This window comes from Phyllobates terribilis, unplaced genomic scaffold (genome assembly GCF_046119375.1).
Source record: "Phyllobates terribilis strain yellow unplaced genomic scaffold, ASM4611937v1 Scaffold_9__5_contigs__length_417890890, whole genome shotgun sequence".
Lineage (NCBI taxonomy): Eukaryota > Metazoa > Chordata > Amphibia > Anura > Dendrobatidae > Phyllobates > Phyllobates terribilis.
This window is the reverse complement of record NW_027362769.1, coordinates 360,837,153-360,859,627: the sequence shown is the minus strand read 5'-3', so window position 1 is coordinate 360,859,627 and position 22,475 is coordinate 360,837,153.

Below are 22,475 nucleotides of genomic sequence, written 5' to 3'. Positions count from 1 at the left end.
ATCAGGCTTCATAAGGATAGGGGCAGAACTGAACCTCTCTTTGAGATACTCAAACGCTTCAATGGCCTCAGTAGTCCACTGGGCTGTATTCGCACCTTTCCTGGTGAGATCGGTTAGAGGTTTAAATATTACAGAAAAATTCTTAATGAATTTCCTGTAATAATTGGCAAAACCCAAAAATCTCTGTATAGATTTCAAACCAATAGGCCTAGGCCATTCCTGCACAGCCTGAACCTTCTCAGGGTCCATCTCAAAGCCCTCGCTGGAGACAATGTAGCCCAAAATACTAATTTTCTGCACAGCGAACTCACATTTCTCCAGCTTAGCAAAGAGAGAATTATCACTCAATAACTGCAAAACTTCACGTACACTTTGCCAATGGGACTCGAGATTTGGTGAATAAATCAAAATGTCATCCAAATACACAACCACATTCTTACCAATATCAAAAGTCTCAGGATGTCATTAATAAGGTTCTGAAAAAATGCAGGTGCATTGGTAAGACCAAAAGGCATCCCCAGATTCTCAAAGTGATCTACCGGAGTGTTAAAAGCAGTTTTCCATTCATCACTCTCCTTCACACGTAACAAATTGTATGCCCCCTGGTGATCAATTTTGGAGAACCACTTGACTCCCACTAACTGGTTAAACAAGTCAGGAATTAACGGCAATGGGTAGGAATTGCGTACGGTAATCTTATTAATTTCACGAAAATCCAGACATGGACGTAACCCGCCGTCCTTTTTTTTAACAAAGAAGAATCCAACTGCCACAGGTCACTTAGAAGGTCTAATGTGACCAGCAGCCAGGCTAGTCTGTGTGTACTCCTCCAAGGCCTTTCTCTCAGGGATGGTCAGATTAAACAAGCAACTTTTGGGAAGAGTAGCACCCGGAACAAACTCAATGGCGCAATCATAATCCCTATGAGGAGGTAAAACTTGTGACTCCTCTTCCGAAAAAAACCCTCCAAAAATCTTGAATAGGTAGAGGTAATTCCCCTTTCTCCATAGCCGCAATGCGACCATTACAACATTTATCATAGCACTTCGGACTCCAAGACTTAATCACATTAGTAGACCAGTCCAGTAAAGGATTGTGCAGTTTTAACCAAGGCAATCCTTGAACAACTGGAGAGGGCAAATTATCCAAAACAACCAAGTCCAAAATTTATTGGTGATCTCCATTGATAGTGAGAGGAAATGCAGCAGTCCTGTGAGTAATAGATTTCAAAGGAGTGTTATCAATTGCAACCACAGAAATAGGTGATGACAAAAGTTTGCATTTCAATTTAAGTTTTTCCAAAAACCCTTTATCAATCACATTAAGTGTTGAACCACAATCCACAAATACCTGAAATTCAATCAAATCTTGCTGCAGAGTAGTACTCCCAGAAAGAAACACTCCTGCAGAGCGTAAACAAGCTATACGGGCGTAACTGACTTTTTTTTTTTCTTTACTTAAACGACGCTCACAATACTTAATCAAATGATCATCTTTACCACAATAAAGACACAAACCCTCGGCGAATCTCCGATCTCTTTCTTGAGAGCGGAGTGACATCGCCCCAACCTCCATTGGTTCTCCGCTGTCAGAGCAGATTTTCTGGGAACTAGGACCTGAAGTTACAGGAGTCTTTACGTCATTAACCCTGGACCTCAGTCTCCTGTCGACACGAACAGCTAACTGCATAGCTTCCTGCAGAGTCTCAGGTGCAGGGAATGCAATTAGCAAATCCTTAACCCTTTCACTCAGAACAGCAAGAAATAAACATTTCAGAGCAGAATCATTCCATTTAACTTCTGAAGCCCATCTCCTGAAGTGTGTGCAATAATTTTCAACATCATCTGACCCCTGATTCAAACGTCTAAGTTCTGATTCAGCAGATGAGATTCGATCAGGATTGTCATATAATAGCCCCATAGCAGAAAAAAATTCTTCAACAGAACTTGAACACGGATCATTAGGCTGGTGAGAAAAGGCCCAACCCTGTGGTTCTTTGCGCAAAAGTGACATAATAAAACAAATGCGCTGTGATTCATTCCCAGAGGATCTTGGTCTCAAACGAAAATATAACAAACATTTTTAAAGGAAAAAAAATCTTGCTGTTTACCATAAAAAACATCAGGCAGTCCTACCTTGGGTTCAACAAAATGCGCTCCAGGACAGCTACTCACGTGTTGCTGAAGCTCGGCCACCTCCAGAGACAATCCCTGCAGGTGTTGAGCCAAATCCTGGACGGAAACCATACTGATCCCCGAATTTTCTTTCCTTTTAGTTTTTTTTTTTGGGCTGGACTTACTGTTATGATCTGCAACATACTTTTAGGAAAGATAAGGGAAAGCTGTCCCTACAGTACGACTAAGCTGAATCCCTACGATGTACCGGGCTGCCTTTTCCTTGTGAACAGACCTGCCTTCATCCTCGGCTAGTCTGAACGGAGACCTATAGAATTAAGGGAGGGGTCCCTAAAAGAACTAAGGACTGGGACAAAAATGGGACACCTCCTAAACAGAAGTTGTTGCAGAGCAAAAAGTACAAACTGTCAAAAAGTACTAAAGGTCCAGAGGACCAAGAACTGACGGATATAGGCACCGAAGCACCTGGCTAGAGAGACAGTCAAAACAACACTGAAGTCCAGCAAAGCCAGAAGGGTGGAGCTGTAATATATAGGCAGCTGATCACGTGACCGCAAAACACAAGATAGCAAAAACTAACAGGAGGGTTCTAACACTTGGCCTAGCTTCTGTGCTGTGTTGCTCTCTCACCTGACCGCTTGGTAGTGGGACCTTTATTTGGCAACGACTATCCCTGGATGCCGGGGCCTTCGTGGTTCCTAGTCCTGTTATTGCTGGTAGCTTCAGGATGACCAGGGATCTGGAAGCCTCCTGGTATGCCGGTAGTTCCTACTGGGTATAGAGGACCCTGTAGGCGCGGACCCGGTGTCCGGTTTGTGTCTTGGGGTGAGCCTATGATGCTCCTCTGCCCCCTCAACTCCTCTCTCCTCTCCTCTTTGCCTCCGGCCACACTCGGGAACCTCAATACAGCAGCAGACGTGCTGCGTCTTCACTGCTCTCAGTGCCAGCACACTCTCTGAACTTTCTCACTAAACTGAACTGCCTGGCTCCACCCTCCATATATATATCCCTAACAGGGCTCCCTCTGGTAGTATGAGGTGGAAGGGTGGAGGTGTATGCATGTAGTGAGGGCATCTTGTGGAGAAGTCGGTCCATGCACCCTTTTGGGGACTGTGGTACCTGTGAACAGCAGGGTGCCACACTCCCCTAATCTGCTTCCTCCACCCACACCCACTACATGGTTCCCCCTCACTTCGTTCCCCTCCACTCCAGCCAGGGACCAGGGACTGTGCTCTCCCGTAGGAGCAATCTCGCCCTGCCCTACTGAAGTGGATGTGTTTGATGCAGGTGTTAGAGCCCCGGGCAGCACTCTCTCCTTACCTGAGAGTGGGATACCACACCTCTGGGTGAGATGCAGTACCTCTGTGGTGACTGAACCCGTAGGGGCGCCACATACCCCCTTGGTAAAAGACAACACGTCCGCGGGCTTGAACAGCTTAAAAAAAGGGTATTTTACAGACATGCAAATTTTTTTAGAATGCATTTGCATAGAAGATAATAAACAAACTTTTCTTCCCTTTATGGGAGGCACTTTTTCTTGAACGTTGCTGGTTACGTTTTTATCAAAACATTATGAGATTTTTTTAAGAACATTTTTCTTTACACTTATAAAACAATACTTCACATAAAACATTTTTCATATAAAACATTTTCCAACAGGCTACAGCGCGATCTGCAACCGGGTGTCCATTTTCTTTATCAACGTGCAAACTAGCAAACATGAGCATGAGGGACCCGTTCGAAAACGCTCAACGAAGGCCCTGGGCGTGGCTGCAGGGCATAGATGATCCAGGTGTTGGACCACGTCTTCTGCCACGCCAAACGGGTTTTTGTTCTGAGGTCATTCGTTGTTACATAAAACCAATAAAGGGCACTTTAAGAAGTGCAATTATTTACAATGGAGAATTTTTGGCTGCTCACAGTCCTCAGCCTACAAGTTCTGGTACCCTTACCGGGTAACTAAATGAACACAAACTTTCTGTACCTTTCCAGGTAACTATTTACAGTTTCTGCAAAACAAACAGTTTAACAGTGTGGCTCCCTCGGGGGGGGGGACTCCTGATTTTTACAGGCTGACCCAGCCGGGTCTTCAGCCTGGGGCTGCGGGGTCAGGTCTCTTCTTCTTGCCACCCGGTACACCTGAAGGGCGTACCACCCGCGTTCGCCCTTGTGGCGTGTAAAGGTGACGTAGTACCCGGGGTATAGGTCCCGGCCAGGATGCCCCTGTTGGAGGTGGGGTTCTACATCCCGCTGGTTAACAAATACATCCCTATCGGTGTGGGGCTCCCTTATGAAGCCCCACCCAACGTCCATGTCAAATTTGACCACTATCCCCTCCAGACGGGGACTGGGTGTGGGGACTGGGTGTGGTAGACTTTACTTAGCAGGCCCGGGCCTTGGCCGCCATGTTTCGGGCCTCCATGTGCTCCCACTGCACCTGCCGGTCATATCACTCCTTTTCCAACTGCAGGAGCTCCCTCCTGCAGTGCTCTTCCCTCCGGAGGGCCTGGGCCTGCGTCTCCCTCGGGAACCCCATGAGGTCCCCTTACCGGTCGACCCACCGGAACTCCTCTCCTCCTGGGCAGGCGACCGGTGGTGCAGGCGTGGGCGTCAGAGGGAGTCCTCCCTGGTCGGCATTCCTGGCGGACCAGTCATAAGTGGGGCCTCCGTATGCCCACTCAGGTGCGTGGGCTGGTGGCTCCGGTAGGGAGCCCAGGAGCAGGTGAGCTGAGCAGGCACCCGGGTATGAGGATTCCGCCAGGGGGTCGAGGAGCGGATCGGCGGAGCAGGCCAGGTGGTATGGGGATTCCGTCAGGGGATCGCGGGGATGGTCGGCGGAGCAGGCGCCCAGGTAAAGAGATTCCGCCAGGGGCTCGTAGAGCTGGTCAGCGGAGCAGGCACCCGGTGTAGTAGACTCTGGGCTTGGGAGCAAGTAGGGAGCGTGCGTGCTCGGGTATGGAGGCACCGCCAGGGGGCCCAGGAGCAAGTCAGCGTGGTCTGTGCCCGGGTCTGGGAAACTTTTCCTACCTGCTCCCGCGGCCGATCCTGGGCTGCTCTCCTCCTCCTGGTCCTGGTTAGGCTCCGCCGGGGCAGGGGGGCTGCCGGTGGACTCCGGTGCTTGCTGCCGTCTCGCTCTCATCTTTTCCAGCACCTCTCTCTTCCATCTGGCGATGGCTGTTTGCTGGGACTATCCCACCCGCCGACTTGGCTCACACATTTCAGCGTGGAGAAACACCGCGTCCTCCAGGGACAGCTTACTGATCACCTCTCCCAAGGTAAGAGGTGTCTCGTCTTGCTGCTTGCCTCAGGCCGGAGTACTAGGCTCACCTCCTTCCATTTTGCCTGCCGGGTGTGGTCTGTCTGGTCTGCTTAAGACCACACCTTGTCTCCCAGTCTTCTTCTTTTTTCCCTCTCCCTTTTCGGGGGCGGTCCCATGGCTGCTTGCTGTCGGCCACACCTGGGGGCAGCTTCCCCACCTTGATCGACACATCCACGTTCATGGTCACTGCTGCTTGGGGAGTGCTCCGTGTTTGGTGCCATTCTGGGACCCAGCCCACGATGGGAGGCGGTCTCTTGTTGTCTTTAGGTTCGCACATATTGACGCCCGTTCCTCTGGGGCGAGTGCCACATTCAGTATAAAACACAGTCTCTAGGCACACAATACCCCGTGATAAAGGGTGACTTCTTATCCTGTTTGTGACGCCAAAGATGACGAGCCCCCTGGGCCGTGGGGTACTCGGTGCCGGGCCGGTCGTTGCTAGGGGTGATGTCACAGTGGAAGTGACCCGGACCGTGACCCAGGGCGGTCAATCAAAAGGGGAAATATTTACAGGGGATTATAGTTTATATATAAAGTTCGTGATGCCACCTGTGGTATGCGGCAAAAGGGAGCTGCCGCTGCGGAGCAGGTCCTCTGGAGCTGATGTTAGTGCAGCAAAGCTGGTGTGGCTCTCCACAGGTAGAGCTTAGCTCCAGGGCAGAGTAGATGTTATAGGTTGTGCTGGGCGTTGTAGTGCAGGGGTGATGGCGCAGATAATAATCACAGAGACAGTGGGGTGCAGTCTTCCGAGTTTACTCACAGTTGATAAGTTCCTCAGGTTACAGGTTCCGGACTACAACCTCCCATGTCGTGCTGTGTTCACCAGTCAGGGGTTCAGGAATCCTTCAGGTAATTCAAGAGTGTCTGACAGGACCCCTTTCTATGGGCCTTCCTCAGTCGTCTTCCTGCGCTGGCTCTCGCCCTCCTGCCCTGCGCCTCGCAATCAGTGTCCCAATCCGGTAGCCTCGGCTCTTGTCGGGCGACCTGCAGTCCCCTGGACCCTCTGTGGCCACCTTTTCAGCGATATAATTGCGGATGTGGCCACTGCACCTTACAAGTACAGCAGCCTCCGGTTCCTAGCTGAGACTTGTAGTTCTCCACTAGTTTGGGGTCCGGTCCTCTCTGCGGCTCGATCCCTCCACTGCCTGGCAGATTCGGGCGTACGGGTGGCCTCCAGCACTTCCCATACCCCTGGGATCCCTTCTGTCCTGGAGACTTTCTCCTGCTCCCTCTCCTCTCTCAGTCGTGGGCCTCTCGGGCTAGGCTCGCCTCCCGAGCAGAGCTCCTGCAGAGCTCCTGCAGAACCCCTGCTCCTTTCACTTCTCCTCCTCTGACTGATCTGACTGAGCTCACTTTCCAAGATGGTTCACCTTTTTATACAGCTTCCTTTCATGTGCTCCCCTAATCTGCTTCCTCCACTCACACCCACTACATGGTTCCCCCTCACTTGGTTCCCCTCCACTCCAGCCAGGGACCAGGGACTGTGCTCTCCCGTAGGAGCAATCTCGCCCTGCCCTGCTGAAGTGGATGTGTTGGATGCAGGTGTTAGGGTCCCGGGCAGCACTCCCTCCTTACCTGAGAGTGGGATACCACACCTCTGGGTGAGATGCAGTACCTCTGTGGCGACTGAACCCGCAGGGGCGCCACACTACTAAAGCCCAATGGTGGCTACAATAGATCTTGTTCCTTCCAATAAGAAATTAGAAAGCATAAACAAAGGATCAAGTAACATTTTCAGATATTGTATTGCATTTAATGTCTCACGCAAGGATCAGTGATCTACTTTAGATGATAATTTGTATCAAGTTATGAAGAGTCATTCTTCTGCAGGTCGTAGAGTGAAAAAAACCCAGTGGAGAAAAACTCTACGAAGCGTGATGGAAGGACTACTCTTCATTTTGGCAAACTTAGGTCTTCCACTGTTTGTGCCGCACCTCCACAAAAATGTTCTGCATGAGGTGAACAGTGATGATGATCACAGAATAACTATGATTGATGATCCAGATGATGATGATGACGTGCTGGATGAAAATAAATGCTGTGAGACGATGAAAAAAGAAAGAGTTAAATTCACATCTATGAATAAAAGCTCCCCAAAGACGCTTTGTCTAAAAGAGTGATCATAAAAGGATGAAATGAAAAGTCTGCAATCACTCTATTTTTCTATTGAAGAGAGTTGAGAGAAGTTAGATAAGTCTAGTCGGCATGTGATTGCAAGTTTGCTAAATGCATACATCTGGCAACATGACCACCCACACGGGGAATACAGGGCAACCATGACAGTGTGCGCATTGCACAGTTATGCGTCGGCAGTCTGTGATCACATACATAATTAGCTGCAGACTTTTAATTTCAGCCTTGACAACCCCTTTAACTTGATTGGTCTTGACTGTAAAAATTGGAAGAAGGTTTCTGCTGTAGCAAGCTTCTTCTCAGACAGAGATAAAGAAACTAAAGACTCTCCCTACTCCACAGACTTACATTATCTATCAGAGCTCCTTGTCCAGAAGAACTGCTGGAGTTAGATGTTGTTCTCCTCAGGTTCTCTGGTTGCAGATTTTTCCACCTGCAGCTAACATGGCTGAAGTTGATGAAATGCCTCTGTTCCTCAGGTATTATTGGAGGCCCTCGCGGTTTTCTTGTGTTCAGCATGGTCACAACGGGAATGACGTCATCCTGCACTGGTGTCTGTAAGAAGAAAGTTTGGTGTCAGAGTTTAATAATATCCGGAGTAAAATTACAACTTCCCTCTAGAAGCCGGGAGGCCCCATCCCATAAAGTTATACCTAGATTTGATGATGCAAATGTGCAATGCTGCGGATATACCCCAACCATAGAGGCAGCACAGGCAACTGCTATAGGGCACCCTGGGGAGGAGTATAAAGAGGTAGAGGTGTCAAACAACACCTTAAAGGGATCTAATTCTTCTCCCTGTAACGGACCACTGTCAATTACTACTCTCAGACATCTCCCAAAAAAACCCCCTTGGTGTTAGGTACTTACCGGCTCCACGTGGACGGGTGGAGAGATTCTTCCAGATTCTAATGCCAACCAATCAGTTGTCTCGAACAACGGATGTGTCCTCAATCTCTCTTTCACAAATAATCGCCAATTGTCAGCGGATTTACAGAGAAGCTGAGGAATAAATACAAAAAGAGTCCATCATCCTGGGTGACTGACAAACATTCATTATTTCTTCTCCCTGGCAGTGGTGTAGCATGGGTTGCCAGCGCTCGGGGGAAGGTAAGTATTGCACCTCTTGACCTGGGGAGCGTTAACACTTCCTGAGTCCCTTCCACCTATCCAGAACTGCTCCCCCTATCCCCCGGGCACATGTACTGCAACTAAAGAAAATACTGATGTCAGTGTGGTTTGCCCTTTGGCTCTCTAGCTTTATTTCATTTTTTTGCGGAAATCTGACATCAAATAAGCAAATAACTTTTTACAAATTTTATAATACTTTTTTCCTACTTTTTATTATTTTTTTGTCTGTTTTTATTACATTGTACATATTTTATAATACTTTTCTCCTACTTATTATTTTTTTGTCTGTTTTTTATGTGTTAATAATACCCTAGTTGTAACCCTAACCCTAATCCTAGCCCTAATCCCTTCCAACCTAACCCTACATCTATTCCTAGGCCCATATCTAATCTTAGCCCTAATACTAACAAACCCTAACCCTAAGCTTAGTCCTAATCCCGAAATATTACTCCCCATAGAATTTGGCCCCTTGGGTAAGGCCTCTGTGACTCCCAAATGTTACACCACTGCTTCCTGCCCTCCGATATATATTATACTTACGTTGTTAATCATGTCCTTTATTTCGGGGTTGAGGTCTTGTGGATAGATTGGGTCATCCCACAAAATGGACATTTTCAGTCTCATCCCGTCGTTCCCGTTGTAAAATGGATATTTTCCAGATGACATTTGGCACATAATTACACCAAGCGAAAACCAGTCTACGGCTCCGTCAAACTTTTTTCTACGGAAAACCTGTGAGTATATAGAGGAGGAAGAGATGGAAGCAGTCAGTGAGTTGGGGGTGATCTCTGTCCATGACTCTGGTCTCTGTAACTTATTCATCATAGAATCTTTAGGATGAGTCGTTGCTCGGCAAAGGACAAACCAGTGATGGGACGTTGCTTAGCAACAACAGCACAGGATGCAGGTGAGGACAACAGACCTCAGTGTACTGTACAGTATGGGGGTCCGAAGGGGGCTAGGCTCACACCAGAAGGGGTGCAGTGTTCTGGATAAGAGCGCGGGGTCTGTTGCAGCCCGGTGGGATCTACCAGTGTATGGGGGGCATCTGTGTTGTAATTGTCCAGTGTATGGGGGCATCTGTGTGGTATGTGTTCAGTGTATGGGGGCCACTGATGCCCCTGTATAATTTGTGGTTGGGGGGGGAACGTCAGCCTTCTTAACCTGATAATCTGGTATTAATAACAGGAAATCCAGTAATCACTGTCTAAAATGATGATGTGTTCCTTACTTCAGGAGCCATGTATCTCCGGGTTCCTGCGTATCCAGAAACTTTCTGATCTTTGTGTAAATTGATTTTCGCGAGGCCGAAGTCCCCGATCCTGATGTGGCCGTCACTGTCCATAAAGATGTTTAATGGCTTCAGGTCTCTGGAAGAGAAGAAAAAATATTTATTAGAAAGAGGAATGTGGATAAATTTTGAGAATTTATGTACATGTATTTATATAGCAGTATATAGGTGTGTATCTGGATATATAGTGTGTATATCTGTGTGTATCTATATGCAGGGCCGGCTCCAGGTTTTTATGGGCCCCGGGCGAAAGAGTCTCAGTGGGCCCCTTTAACACATACCACGATTCATGATGCAGAGATACGGCGGAGAAATATATATATATATATATATATATATATATATATATATATAGTACAATGCAAAGATTTCACTTCTTACATTACATGAGTGATATCTATTGTAAATTCCACAATAGCTCAGAAACCGGTGAATCGCTCCACACAGAATACTGGCCCCCATATAAGGCTCCATACGGAATACTGGCCCCCATATAACGCTTCATACGGAATACTGGCCCCCATATAAGGCCCCATACGGAATACTGGCCCCCATATAAGGCTCCATACGGAATACTGGCCTCCATATAAGGCTCCATACGGAATACTGGCCCCCATATAAGGCTCCATACAGAATACTGGCCCCCATATAATGCTCCATACAGGATACTGGTCCCCTTATAAAGCTCCATACAGGATACTGGCCCCCATATAACGCTCCATACAGGATACTGGTCCCCTTATAAAACTCCATACAGGATACTGGCCCCCATATAACGCTCCATACAGGATACAGGTCCCCTTATAACGCTCCATACAGGATACCGGTCCCCTTATAACGCTCCATACAGGATACTGGCCCCCATATAATGCTGCATGCAGGCTGTTACCCCCCACATAATGCCCCATACAGGCTGTCCCCCCCTTATAATGCTCCATGCAGGCTGTTACCCCCCACATAATGCCCCATACAGGCCCCCCCCTTTTAATGCTCCATGCAGGCTGTTACCTCCCACATAATGCCCCATACAGGCTGCCCCCCCTTATAATGCTCCATGCAGGCTGTTCCCCCCCACATAATGCACTATGCAGGCTGCCCCCCCCTTTATAATGCCCCATGCAGGCTGTTCCCCACCTTATAATGCCCCATGCAGGATGTCACCCCCCCTCTCTTTATAATGCCCCATGCAGGATGCCTCCCCTCTCTTTATAATGCCCCATGCATGATGCCCCCCCTCTCTTTATAATGCCCCATGCAGGATGCCCCCCCCTCTTTATAATGCCCCATGCAGGATGCCCCCCCCCCTCTCTTTATAATGCCCCATGCAGGATGCCCCCCCTCTCTTTATAATGCCCCATGCAGGATGCCCCGCCTCTCTTTATAATGCCCCATGCAGGATGCCCCCCCCCTCTCTTTATAATGCCCCATGCAGGATTCCCCCCCCTTCTCTTTATACTGCCCCATGCCTCCATACATTAAAAAAAAAAAAATCAAATACTCACCTCCCTTCTCCTCACCTGCTGCCTGCTGCCCGGGTCCGAGTTCCAGCGTTGTCGGCGTCTTCCCGCTCAGCGCTCCCTGCGACAGCTCAGGGGAGGGTGCGGTGACGTCACAGGGAGCGCAGAGCAGGAAGACAGCTGATCTGCGGAGGCACGGGGAGAGGTAAGTATCCGGCTGCCGGGGCCCTGAGCAAGCGGCGGAGAAGGGCGGGCGCTGACACCGCTCTCCTCCGCCCATAGCCCAGCGGGGTGCACGACCGCCAGTGGGCCCCTCTGCCTGCTCAGGGCCCCGGCATTTGCCCGGGTGCGCCGGGTGCTGACGCCGGCCCTGTCTATATGTATAGGAGTGTGTATCTGGAAATAAATATTGTGTGTATCTGAATGTATAGTGTGTTTATAGGTGTGTATCTGGATGTAAGGGGTGAATCTCCCACCTCAAGTACCCTAGGAATAATCTATATAATGACCTATATTATAAGAGAATATTAGAGAATTCATTACCGGTGTATAATGCCTTTGGAATGGAGGAACTGGAGGCCACAGGTAAGTTCAGCCCTGTACAACCTGATAGGAAAGAGAGAAAAACATGTCAATCGTCCCCGTTCCTCATCCGCACTGATATGGAGGACGCATTGCTGCACATCTGCAGATCTGTTCTCTCCCGGAGCTTGTGCCGGGTGGATGACAGTGACTGCCATATTGGATGTGACTCGCCCCCTGGGCCGTGGGGCACTCGGATCCGGGCAACTAGGGAAACGATAGGAGTAGTAGTGGCAACCCTGTTCCGTGGCTCAGGGTGGTCAGGCCAGTGGTAGTCCGTTGCGTGTTATTAATTATGTCCGACTACGCCACCCGTGGATTGCGGTTATTAGGAACCGCCGCTGCATGCAGACCGCTGGGGCTGATGAGGTGTGCAGCTAGGGTAGTGTGACTCCCCACGGGAAGAGTGAGGCCCCAGGGCAGTGTAGTGGATGGTGGGAGTGATGGTAGTCAGAGTCCCAGGGATGATAGTGCTGGAGGAGCAAGGAGCACACAGACAACAGGTTGCAGTCCAGGGTCTTTACTTGAACAGGTAAACTGACCCACAAACAGTCCCAGCTAGGAGGGGACCTGGATGTCTGAGAGCAACGGGGAAATTGGCCCTGGTCAGGGTGAGGGTGTAGGCCTACCGTGCTTTCTGCGCTCCTTCTGACTATCTCCTCCTGATAGGATAACAGCCCACGTTTCCGAGCTTTCCGTGCTTTCTCGCCTGTATGGCCTGCGACGTGGGTTCCTTTCTGCTCCCAGCCTTGTACGGCTTTACTGGTCCCTTCGGTTGTGGCAGGGCCTCCAGGCTTCTTAGGCCAAGGAATGTACAGTCCCTTGCGGGCTGGTTCTCTGCTGGGGGATGTGGAATCCCTCCAGCCTCAGACACCAAAGTCTGGTAAAGTTAAGTCTTTTCTCTGCCAAGACAGGCTCTCTTCGCCTCTTGTCTCTGGCTGGTGGCTCTCTCCTACTGCCACACTTCCTCTTAGGTTACAATGCAACTTTCTGTCCCTGCTCCACTCTGGGACACGTCTCAGAGCTGAGACAGGCAATCCAGTTCTCCCTAACCCTGTCCCCAGTACCAGCTTTTATAGGGGCAGCCTGCTCCCCCTACTGACCTGAGACAGGAGGCATTGCATGCTAATGTTCCCCTAACCAGAGAACCTCCCCCTTGCTCTCAGACACAGCTTTAATTACACTTGTGGCATCCAGGTAGGGTGACACATTCCCCCCTAGTGAAATTTAGTACTCCGGGACTAAACAATAAACAAAGACATTATGCACAACAATAAAACATTAATAGACAGACGACGCACAAATTGAGTTCTTAAGGTCACAGTGTGGTCTCTGACCAGGTGTCCATATCACCAACACAACGGGGAGCCTTAACCAGGTGGGGGTCTGTCCTACCCCAAGTCCTTCACAGTCTTAGTTCATTCCTTGGTTAGGCTCCGAACGCAGTCCATACCAGGTCCCGGTTATAAAAAGTCCATAACCTGTGAGTCCTTACGGTAGCTGCAAGAAACTGAAACACAAAATTACCAAACAAGCAAGTAACTTGGCAAACATTTTAACATTTGGCAACAGGGTTATTTACAATCTTAGTACACTCTATATTCTCTAGCGGGCGGGTATCTGCCCTTTTGTGCTCCTGGTTGACCTCCTTAACCCACTGTCTGGTGGTGGACCAACCTGGCTTTCCCCACTAGCGTTAGGGGTACAGCTACCAGCTGGGTGTACAGGTAGGGCAGGCAGCTGTCTGGGGGTCCTTTGGCTTACCGCAGGCATGGCAGGCTCACTGTCAGCAGAGGGTTGACTCTCCTGGGCTGCTGGAACAGGCTCTTCTGCCTCTGGAACCGCTTGCTCCTCTTCACCTTCCGGCTCTGGTGTTGGTTGTTGCTGTGCCGGTTGCAGGAAATGCAGGACGGGTACCACTATAGCATCATTTATGCGAGTCCAGGACTGAGGGAACTCTCCGAGAACGGTGCTGATCATTTCTTCCTTGTCCTCTGCGGGTTCAAGGTCACTATGATCCTCTTCTGCACTACGGAGTTGCTCGGGGCATCTTTTGAGATGGTCTCTGGAGACGGTGCTAGTGGTTTCTCCTCCGTCCTTGGTGATCACGCACACCTTTGGGTTGTTGTGGTCAGACTGCAGTACGGTGTAGGGTTCCCTTTCCCACTGGTCGTCCAACTTATGTAGCCTTCTTTTTCGCTTTAGGACTTGCTCACCAGGTTCTAGGGGACTAGCAGGGGCGTGTTGATTGAAGAGTCTTTCTTGCTTCTCTCTCACCTGGGCCAGGCTCTTCTCCACACTCTCCTGTACCTTCTTGTACTGCAGTTGCCTTTCCGTATCCCAGTCCGCATCCGGGGAGGTGTCCTCAGGTATTAGGACTCCCATCTCCAGGTCTACGGGCAGCTTACCTGGTCTAGCTCGCATCAGGTAAGCCGGCGTGCAGTTTGTAGCGTTCACCGGGATGTTGTTGTACATGTCTACCAGGTCCGGCAACTTTTCTGGCCACAGGCTGCGTTCCTCCAGGGGCAACGTCTTCAGGAGATCAATGACTATATTGTTCATCTTCTCACACATCCCGTTGGTTTGGGGGTGGTAAGGCGTTGTCCGAATCTTCTTACAGCCATAGAGGTTGCAGAACTCCTGGAAGATTTCAGCTTCGAACGCTGGACCCTGGTCTGTCAGGACTTGTTCCGGATACCCATGTGGACGGCAGAAGTATTGTTGGAAGGCTCTGGCCGCTGTTTGGGCTGTCAAGTCCTTTACCGGGACCACCACTAGAAAACGGGAATAGTGGTCCACGATTGTCAGGGCATAGATGTATCCAGACCGGCTTGGAGCCAATTTGACGTGGTCCAGAGCTACCAGCTCAAGAGGCTGCGTGGTGACGATAGGCCTCAAGGGTGTCTTCTGGCTGGTGCGGTCCTTCCTCCTCAGGTGACAAGGGCCACAGTCTCTGCACCACTTTTCTACTGCTCCTCTCATGCCGACCCAAAAGAACCTTCCTCTTAGTAGGAACTCCAGTTTCTTCCAACCGAAGTGTCCCGCTCTGTCATGGTAAGCCCCCAGGACCATAGCTGCATCCCGCCTTGGGACCACAACTTGCCAGGTCAGCTCGTGCGTCCGGTGGTTGACAATCCTTCTGCACAACTTGCCTTCGTAGAGGAACAGCTTGCTCTTCTCCTTCCATAGCTGCTTGGCTTCCTCTGGGGCATCTGGATCTAAGCGGGCGTCTTCCCGGGTCAGCAGATCTTTCACCAGGCGGACTGCAGGGTCACTATCTTGGGTCTCGGCCCAGCTGTGGTGAGGTAGGGGATTCATCATCACAGTTGTTAGATCCTCCTCCTTCACGCGGTGAGAGTGTTGAGCGGCTCCATACCGGTGAAACGCGGGGAGTTCTACCTCCTCCAGCTCTTGTGGGTCTTCGTCACCTTCAGGTAAGTGAGGCATCCTTGATAGGGCGTCCGCGTTGGCGTTGGTTTTGCCGGCCCGGTACTTGATCACGAAGTCATAGTTGGAGAGACGGGCCATCCACCGCTGTTCCAGGGCACCCAGTCTTGCATTGTCCAGGTGTGTCAACGGGTTGTTGTCCATGTACACGGTGAACTTTGCGGAGGCCAGGTAATGCTTGAAGCGTTCCGTCACGGCCCACACCACCGCCAAGAATTCTAGCTTGAAGGAGCTGTAATTCTCCGGGTTCCTCTCGGTGGGCCTCAGCTTCCGGCTGGCGTATGCGATCACCCGTTCTCTGCCCTGTTGGTTTTGGGACAGTACGGCTCCCAGTCCCACATTACTGGCATCTGTGTGGAGAATGAAAGGCTGGCCGTAATCAGGGTAGGCCAGGATCTCATCCCCAGTGAGGGCCAACTTTAGCTGGCGGAAGGACTCCTCTTCCGGTTTATCCCACTTGAAGGGTGGCTTTTGACTCCTGGACTTAGACTGTCCGATCAGGAGGTCCTGCATAGGAGCTGCCATCTTAGTGAACCCGGGGATGAACCTTCGGTAGTAGCCTACCAACCCGAGAAACTGTCTCACCTCTTTGATGTTCGAGGGGCTTGGCCAGCTCTTGATTGCCGTGACCTTGTCAGGGTCGGGAGCCACTCCTTCCGCGCTTACCACGTGCCCTAGGTACTGGACCTTTGGTTTCAGCAGGTGACACTTCGATGGTTTCACCTTCAGGCCATAGCCTGCCAGGGCTTCGAACACCTCAGCCAGGTGCTTGAGATGGTCCTCGTAGGTCTTCGAATAGACGATCACGTCGTCCAGGTAGAGGAGGACCGTCTCGAAGTTTCGGTGCCCTAGACAGCATTCCATCAGCCGCTGGAAGGTCCCTGGTGCGTTGCAGAGCCCGAAAGGCATGCAGTTGAATTCGCTCAGTCCCATCGGGGTGGTGAAGGCGGTCTTCTCCTTGTCAGCCTCTGCCACAGGAACCTGCCAGTACCCGCTAGTAAGGTCCAAAGTAGAAAAGAAGTTAGCAGATTTTAGTGCGGCTAAAGACTCTTCTATTCTAGGCAGTGGATATGCGTCTTTGTGGGTGATACGGTTGATTTGTCTATAGTCCACGCACATTCTCATGGTGCCGTCTTTCTTTTTGACCAGAACCAAGGGGGCTGCCCAGGGGCTACAGCTGTCTCTAATGACCCCAGCTTCTTTCATCTCTCTTAGCATGCCCTTTGCGTTCTGATAATGTGCAGGGGGTACAGGTCTGTGTCTTTCCTTTATCGGTGGGTGGCTCCCTGTGGGGATGTGGTGTTCTATCCCTTTTACTCTGCCAAGTCTAGCGGGTGCTTACTAAAGACTCTCTCGTACTCCTGTACCACCCGGTAGACTCCTTGTTTTTGGTGCAGGGGAGTGGAGTCAGCACCCACGTGGAGTTTCTGGCACCAGTCCTCCTTTTGTTTCTGGGAGCCATTACCCTCCGCCTGAGGAGATGGAGGCAAGGGTTCCACGGCCCTGATAGCTTGGTGTTCGACAACAAACAGTTTGGCGAGTGTGGCGTACCTGGGTAAGTGTACTTCCCTCTCCCCAATGTTGAGGATGCGGACGGGCACCCTCCCATGACGGACATCAACCACCCCCCGGGCTGTCAAAATGGTGGGCCTGCTGTCTGAGTACACGGGTTCTACCATGGCTTGTTAGTCTCTACCTCTCAACCCGATTGCAGTTCGACACCAGATCATCATTTCACTTTTGGGAGGCATGGAAATGGGGAATGGATCACTGAGTCTTACGCTACCGATCTCACCACCAGACAGTTCTACCTGCTGCCGTCTCATCAGGGCTTTTATCTCCTTGTTGAGGACTCTCTGTTGGCTGGAACTAGCATTCACCGCCACCTGTTGTAGAATTACAATTACTTCTGAAAGACAATTTTCAATTATGTTAGTACCCACAGTTATTTTAGGGTGACTTTCATGATGGTCAATGTCCACAATAATCACTCCCTGTGCCGGCAGTTCAACTTTACCAATTTTAATGGTCATCTCCTTGAACCCCATCTGCGGCACGGGTAAGCCATTACTGGCGATGATGCTCAAATTACTGTCTGGATACCGTGTGATATCAGCATCAGTCCAATACTGCTTAAAAAGTACATAAGGGATAGTGGTTACTTGCGACCCAGTATCCAGCAAGGCGCTCATGGGGATACCGTCCAGCACCACGGGTAAAACCGGGCGCCCCCCAACGTACTTATTACGCCAATTGTAAGGGCCTGGTGATCTTATGCCTGGGGGTTGGCCCTCTGCCCCAGGTTGGACCCGTTTAAATTACAGTACCTGGAAATGTGTCCGGGCTGGTTGCATCGACGGCAAATGTGCTGTCCATCCTCTGCGTAGCGGTCTGTGGACCTCCCTCGGAACGACGGGATCCTCCTCTGTCGACGCCACGGGACATCCTCCGGACTTGAAGCCAGCTCGATGGGTCTTGACGGGTCCACTTGCAACGCCTGGACGGTCCTGGTCAACGCCGCGATGCTCCTGGTCAGCTCCTGGCCTTGGTGGTGCAGGTCTTTCGACGGGACTTGGTTCAGGGCCTGTGCATCAGCCCCCACGGGGTCTATAGAGGAGGGCGCCGCCTCCTGGTGGTAGGTGAGAGGAGGGCGCCGGGGGTTTATAGCGCCACTGGTTGCAGATTCACGGAGCACCCTTATGGCCCTGTCCTTAAATTGGGCAAAGGTCAGGTCGGGGTTCTGAAAGAACATGAGGCGCAGTTGGGCCCTGTGGGCGCTAGACAGCAGACCCTCTATGAATTGTTCTGTTAACAGTTTATCCGTTTCCTGCACACTGCCAGGGTCAGTTTGTTGAATAGCCCTCAAGGCTTCCTGCAGATTTAGGACATAGTCTCTGATGCTGTCCTGTGCCCGCTGCTTACATCCATAGAACCTCATTTTAATCTCAGCGGAGGTACGGGTGTCAAACGTACCCCGCAGCCGGGCCAGAATACCCTTCACAGTCCTTTTCTCCTCAGTGGGCCATGATTTTACCTCCCTCTGGGCTGCGCCAGTTAACTGCCCTGTTAGTATGCTGACCTTCTGTTCCTCTGTCAGGGGGTAAACTTGGAACAAACTATACAGTCTTTCCTTGAAGTCAGTTAGGGCATGGGGCTCCCCTGAGTACTTGGGCAGCCAGGCCGCTCCCGGGATGTAGGGTAAGGAAAAGGGCATAACCGCTGCTGCAGCTGCGTTGGTGGTAGTGGGCGCCTCTATGTCCGACATCTTCTTCCCCCCCTAGTGAAGTGTGGCCTACCTTCCGACGATCCTCTTCTGTAGGCCGCGGCTCCGCTGCTGCTCTGGACGAGGACCTGGCGTCGCTCTCCGATGACGTCAGCGTCGCTCTCTCTCCCTTCCAGGACCTTGCGCAGCGTCGGTGCGTGGGGCGGAGCTTCGGATCTCGCGCGGTTTTGACGTCCACGCCCCTCTTCTTCCCGCGCGGCGTCCTGAAGATGGCGTCCGATGGCGGGAAACAGCCGCGGATGGCGGGAAGATGGCAGAAGACGGAGGGAAACGGTCTAAGATGGCGTCTAATGGCGGGAATCGGCTCCGGATGGCGGGAAACGACTCCACGGGTAAGTTACAAAAGTCTTTTTCAGGCACGCAGTACCCGGTGGTTGCGGGCACGAAATCCTGCCGACTACGCCAAAGCTGACTCGCCCCCTGGGCCGTGGGGCACTCGGATCCGGGCAATTAGGGAAACGATGGGAGTAGTAGTGGCAACCCGGTTCCGTGGCTCAGGGTGGTCAGGCCAGTGGTAGTCCGTTGCGTGTTATTAATTATGTCCGACTACGCCACCCGTGGATTGCGGTTATTAGGAACCGCCGCTGCATGCAGACCGTTGGGGCTGATGAGGTGTGCAGCTAGGGTAGTGTGACTCCCCACGGGAAGAGTGAGGCCCCAGGGCAGTGTAGTGGATGGTGGGAGTGATGGTAGTGAGAGTCCCAGGGATGATAGTGCTGGAGGAGCAAGGAGCACACAGACAACAGGTTGCAGTCCAGGGTCTTTACTTGAACAGGTAAACTGACCCACAAACAGTCCCAGCTAGGAGGGGACCTGGATGTCTGAGAGCAACGGGGAAATTGGCCCTGGTCAGGGTGAGGGTGTAGGCCTACCGTGCTTTCTGCGCTCCTTCTGACTATCTCCTCCTGATAGGATAACAGCCCACGTTTCCGAGCTTTCCGTGCTTTCTCGCCTGTATGGCCTGCGACGTGGGTTCCTTTCTGCTCCCAGCCTTGTACGGCTTTACTGGTCCCTTCGGTTGTGGCAGGGTCTCCAGGCTTCTTAGGCCAAGGAATGTACAGTCCCTTGCGGGCTGGTTCTCTGCTGGGGGATGTGGAATCCTTCCAGCCTCAGACACCAAAGTCTGGTAAAGTTAAGTCTTTTCTCTGCCAAGACAGGCTCTCTTCGCCTTTTGTCTCTGGCTGGTGGCTCTCTCCTACTGCCACACTTCCTCTTAGGTTACAATGCAACTTTCTGTCCCTGCTCCACTCTGGGACACGTCTCAGAGCTGAGACAGGCAATCCAGTTCTCCCTAACCCTGTCCCCAGTACCAGCTTTTATAGGGGCAGCCTGCTCCCCCTACTGGCCTGAGACAGGAGGCATTGCATGCTAATGTTCCCCTAACCAGAGAACCTCCCCCTTGCTCTCAGACACAGCTTTAATTACACTTGTGGCATCCAGGTAGGGTGACACAGATGTCATCAATCATCCTGGCCAAACAACTGTAATTCTATAACCCTTGTACACCCTCCTATATTCTCCTTATAGACCCCCGGCCAATCTTACCTGGTGGTCTCAATGTCAAATGGGGCTTTGATCGTAATCAGATGATGGAGGTCTCCTCCAGGCATGTAATCCATCACATAGAAGAGATAATCCTGGGGAGACGGAGAAGATTATGTTAAATCAACAATATAATTCATAGTGATCCATAAAAGAATGAATTGTGGGGGTTGTCTCTGAAGACAAACCTGCTGACAGTTTCAAGTGATTATATGTAAAGTAGTCACCCTTGAACCTGAAGATGTGACCTGTCATGGTTCATTTTTTTTTATTTCACCCAAAAATATGCTGCTCATTTTCAGACCCTCAAAACGTCCCAGAAATCCCCATTTGGGGCCCATGTCTATAAGCCCCTTTTGCTGATATCGGGCAGGTGATGTCCTTCACATAATACTACATCATATAATACTATACTAGAATTGTGCTGATTATATACAGTACAGACCAAAAGTTTGGACACATCTTCTCATTTAAAGATTTTTCTGTATTTTCATGACTATGAAAATTGTACATTCACACTGAAGGCATCAAAACTATGAATTAACACATGTGGAATTATATACTTAACAAAAAAGTGTGAAACAATTGAAAATATGTCTTATATTCTAGGTTCTTCAAAGTAGCCACCTTTTGCTTTGATGACTACTTTGCACACTCTTGGCATTCTCTTGATGAGCTTCAAGAGGTAGTCACCGGAAATGGTTTTCACTTCACAGGTGTGCCCTGTCAGGCTTAATAAATGGGATTTCTTGCCTTATAAATGGGGTTGGGACCATCAGTTGTGTTGTGCAGAATTCTGGTGGATACACAGCTGATAGTCCTACTGAATAGACTGTTAGAATTTATATTATGGCAAGAAAAAAGCAGCTAAATAAAGAAAAACGAGTGGCCATCATTACTTTAAGAAATGAAGGTCAGTCAGTGCGAAAAATTGGAAAAACTTTGAAAGTGTCCCCAAGTGCAATTGCAAAAACCATCAAGCTCTACAAAGAAACTGGCTCACATGAGGACCGCCCCAGGAAAGGATGACCAAGAGTCACCTATGCTTCTGAGGATAAGTTTATCCGAGTCACCAGCCTCAGAAATCGCAGGTTAACAGCAGCTCAGATTAGAGACCAGGTCAATACCACACAGAGTTCTAGCAGCAGACACATCTCTTCAACAACTGTTAAGAGGAGACTTTGTGCAGCAGGCCTTCATGGTAAAATAGCTGCTAGGAAACCACTGCTAATGACAGGCAATAAGCAGAAGAGACTTGTTTGGGCTAAAGAACACAAGGAATGGACATTAGACCAATGGAAATCTGTACTTTTGTCTGATGAGTCCAAATTTGAGATCTTTGGTTCCAACCACCGTGTCTTTGTGCGACGCAGAAAAGGTGAACAGATGGACTCTACATGTCTGGTTCCCACCGTGAAGCATGGAGGAGGAGGTGTGATGGTGTGGGGGTGCTTTGCTGGTGACACTGTTGGGGATTTATTCAAAATTGAAGGCATACTGAATCAGCATGGCTACCACAGCATCTTGCAGCGGCATGCTATTCCATCCGGTTTGCGTTTATTTGGACCATCATTTATTTTTCAACAGGACAATGATTCCAAACACACCTCCCGGCTGTGTAAGGGCTATTTGACCAAGAAGGAGAGTGATGGGGTGCTACGCCAGATGACCTGGCCTCCACAGTCACCAGACTTGAACCCAATCGAGATGGTTTGGGGTGAGCTGGACCGCAGAGTGAAGGCAAAAGGACCAACAAGTGTTAAGCATCTCTGGGAACTCCTTCAAGATTGTTGGAAGACCATTTCCGGTGACTACCTCTTGAAGCTCATCAAGAGAATGCCAAGAGTGTGCAAAGCAGTCATCAAAGCAAAAGGTGGCTACTTTGAAGAACCTAAAATATAAGACATATTTTCAGTTGTTTCACACTTTTTTGTTAAGTATATAATTCCACATGTGTTAATTCATAGTTTTGAAGCCTTCAGTGTGAATGTACAATATTCATAGTCATGAAAATACAGAAAAATCTTTAAAAGAGAAGGTGTGTCCAAACTTTTGGTCTGTACTGTATAAACGGGTTAAGGGGTAAAAGGAGTCAATGACAGCAGCGGGGGCTCTTACCGATGTCTGGAACGTGGTGTACGAGGCGCAAAGGAAG